We start from the raw sequence: 3,897 nt of genomic DNA on the forward strand, positions 1-3,897 counted from the left end.
GATCTTAGTTGCGTTATACAAGGAGACATATCTACGTCCACCTTCCAAACTCTTATACCGCTGCCTTGCAATTACTGATCTGTTGGTCGGCCTTATTTCAGAGCCAAGCTCTGCTTTAAACCTCGCTTTCCTAGCAACGGAATACCGATTGACTGATCTTTGTTTTTATTCCGCAGCCCTTTCGACAGTCAGTTTTACAATATTATCTGCAGTTTCTTTGCTAACGCTGTCTGCGATTAGTGTTGATAGACTACTCGCTCTGATTTTGGGGTTGAGATACAGACAAGTAGTAACTTCAAGACGGGTTAGAGCAATTGTTATCTTCTATTGGATACCCAGCATAACTTTTGCATTGATATCGTTTTGGAACCTCACTATCGCAAAAAGTTACATTACACAATAATTTTACTTTGCATTTCTGTCTTAACATTTTCGTATTCGAAGATTTTCCTCACACTTCGCCACCAACATACTCAAATTCACCAACACCAAGGACAACCGGAGAGTGGAGAGGCTTCCTTGAATATAGCAAGATACAGAAAGACAGTGACTACTGCGATATGGGTATTTAAGGCATTACTAACTTGTTTTCTCCCATACAGTATAGTCTTAGTTATCTTTACTACTCATGGATCGTCTCCACTTCTTGATATCATTTGGGGATAACTGCAACTCTCGTTTATTTAAATGCGTCCTTAAACCCAATCCTTTATTGCTGGAGGATGACGCATATCAAACAACAAGTAAAGAGCACCATCAGGCAGACTCTTTGCTTGTCAAATGAGGCGGCCTTTTAAAGACTTTCTGTCGACCGAATGCTTTGCGAGCGTTTGTTTTTGTTTTGATTATGTCGCTGAAGAAAGCGCTAGAGAAATCAAAAGGATGTTGGGCAATTGGCGGCCTCAAATTTAATATACTGGTAAAAACAGACGCAATAAGTTTGCTTTTGGTGCCTTTTGGATTAGAACTTTCGTATTCATTTATTTCTCCGGAAAAATATCCCCTTTTGTAAACGTATGCCCTTTGCAATGGTTCCAATAGGGTCATTTTAGATGAGTAAAAGTTTGCATCGTCCTTTTTACTTTTCGTTGTCGAAACACGTATGAAATGAAATACACTAAAAAAAGAAACACATAAAATCTTGTTTAGTAGATGCTCGAAATTTCTGGTCTCTCGGTTTTCAGTGTATGGAATATTTCTTACTTGATCAATTAAGCAGGTGCAGCTTTATTTACATTTACAGGACACCAAATTTCCCAATAGAAAGAAGAGAAGCCTTTAAGAATTTGTGCTTTAACCAATTATGTTGTATTTTGATGAACCTGCAAGGCGTGTACACAGAGAAACGGAGAGTTATTGATTGTGAAGGGCATCTCAGGCACATGGCTGGTTGCAGACTCTTACATGTAAACGGAACAACCCTTTTGAAATCGCCCGTCGTTTTAAAAGCAGCTTTAATGTGTAGATGTACTGCGCTTATCCCATCAATAGCTAAGAAAAACAAACATATCTATTCATTTAAATTAGTCAAAAAGAAAACCTCTAATTCAGGAAATTATTTACTTTTTACCAATTGCCTTCATTCTACAGACAGCAACTGTCAATTTCACTATTCATTAACAGTGCGTGTCCTCAATGCGCGCATCTACATCCTGAAGTGACGCATTTCGTCTCAGTCGACGTATTTCATAGAATTACTCTTAACTGCAAGCATGAAGCCACCTTAAAATATGAACAGCTATTTTCATTTTAGCTGTATTTGAAATGAAATGCATAATTCCTTATCCATCATTCCATTACTTCTCCTGAAAAAATAATTAATAAATAAATATCTAACGAGAACTTATTTTCCTTGCTTCTGCCAGAAGACATGCCGTGGAGGCTATTGTAGTTGCGTCGAAAACTAGCTATTGAATATTTAATTTACACCGTCTTTATCTGTCTGAAGAACTGAAAGCGAATTCGTGATGAGGCGCTTCAGGTTTTTGCTACAGAGAACTGAGCCACTGACAACGTCAAGTTTTGTTTGCTTGTTTTTGTTTTTGTTATTTGTTTGTCTGTTTCCTTTTACTTTGTCTTTCTTTATTATCGGTGCAAAGCGGGTGCTTCCTAGTTTCCAGCGAAACAGTTATAATTGCAGGTAAATATGGTACTTTTGCAATCAGGTAATCACATGTCATATTTTAGTATTGAGACATGTTATCTTGATGTTTGCTTAAGACCATTAATAACTGCTGAATTTATATGTGGCATATGTCATTGACAACATTAGCAGTAACGTTTGTTTTCTGTGATCGTTCGAAACGGCTTAAAAGATATCACTTTCATTCCAAGCATTTTCTAGCTCTTCTTTTATGAATTAATACCACCCTTCTTTTTCACTTGATGCTGCGTAAAAGTGCTATTGTTGTTGCTGTCGTTTCTTTGTGTATGTGCACTTCCGGTGTTGGACCAGCCCAGAAGTCGCAATTCTTGGTGCCGACCAAAAGGAGCGTGGCTTCTGGGGACGAGAATGACATTGTAAAAAATACACTAGTTTAAACTGCATCGGAAAGCGTGATATCTCTGCGTTTCCCGTCAAAATTTTGTATCGCGATTGACTGACCAACCTAGTTCATAACAATTTGCAACCTTTTACGCATTTTCATAATTGAACCAATCAATTTTCTATCTCGGCAGAGATGTTAACGTAGTAAATTATAAGATTGACACCTATTCTGCTCCATTAAACCTGTTTTAAGCACACGCCCACGTTACCAAGTTTGACGTAAACTGAATTTATAGTCGGCGTCGTAGCTAATTTTCATTTCTTGGGGCAACACGGAAACTCGACAAGCGATGGAAAACTCCTCGGCCATCACAGAATACAGGAAGAGCATTCAATTTCTCCTATGCACAGCCCATTCATCAGGAAAACATTGGGCGTTTCTTTCGGCTATAAACTTCTTCTTTTCCATTACTGCTATCTGTGGCAATGCGCTGATTCTAGTTGCGTTGCGCAAAGAGTCTTCCCTTCATCCGCCATCAAAACTTCTTTACCGCTGCCTTGCAACCACTGATCTGTTAGTAGGCCTTATTTCAGAACCAAGCCTTGCTGTTTATGCCGCGCTCCTGGCGAAAGAAAACCACTTAACTAATCTTTGTTTTTACTTTGCGACGAATTCTGCAGTTAGCTTCACAACACTGTCTGCCGTTTCTCTGCTAACAATGACCACAATAAGTGTGGACAGACTTCTCGCCCTGTTGTTGGGATTGAGATACAGACACGTTGTAACTTTGAGTCGTATTCGAGCATTAGTAACTTTCTATTGGCTTCTCAGCCTTGGTTTCGCTGTGATTATGATTTGGAAATTTACCTTTGCAAAAATATATAACTATACATTAATATTAATTTGCATTTTTGTCTCACTCTTTTGTTATTTGAAAATCCTTTTCACACTTCGTCATAATCAAAATCAAGCACAGCAACAACAAGGACAATCCAACGGTGGTGGAATTCCCTTCAATATCGCAAGATACAGAAAAACAGTGACTACTGCAATTTGGGTAGAAGTTACATTAATAGCTTGTTATTTGCCATACAGTATAGTCATAGCTATAATTACTATTCATGGATCATCTGCATTTCTTGACGCCATTTGGGAATCAGCAGTGACTCTTGTTTGCTTAAACTCGTCTCTCAACCCACTTCTTTATTGCTGGAGGATCAAGGAAGTGAAACAAGAAGTAAAGAACACGATCAGACAGTTGTTTTGTTTGTCAAACTAGTTTAGTTGAAAAAATAATGAATGCATCTACCATTTAGCTTTAAAGTGAAACTTAGTTTCGTTTCATTGTATTGAACTAATAAAGAGGCATCTACATCTACATCTACATACACAATTGTTTCATTTCGTT

This window comes from Orbicella franksi, chromosome 11, assembly GCF_964199315.1.
Source record: "Orbicella franksi chromosome 11, jaOrbFran1.1, whole genome shotgun sequence".
Lineage (NCBI taxonomy): Eukaryota > Metazoa > Cnidaria > Anthozoa > Scleractinia > Merulinidae > Orbicella > Orbicella franksi.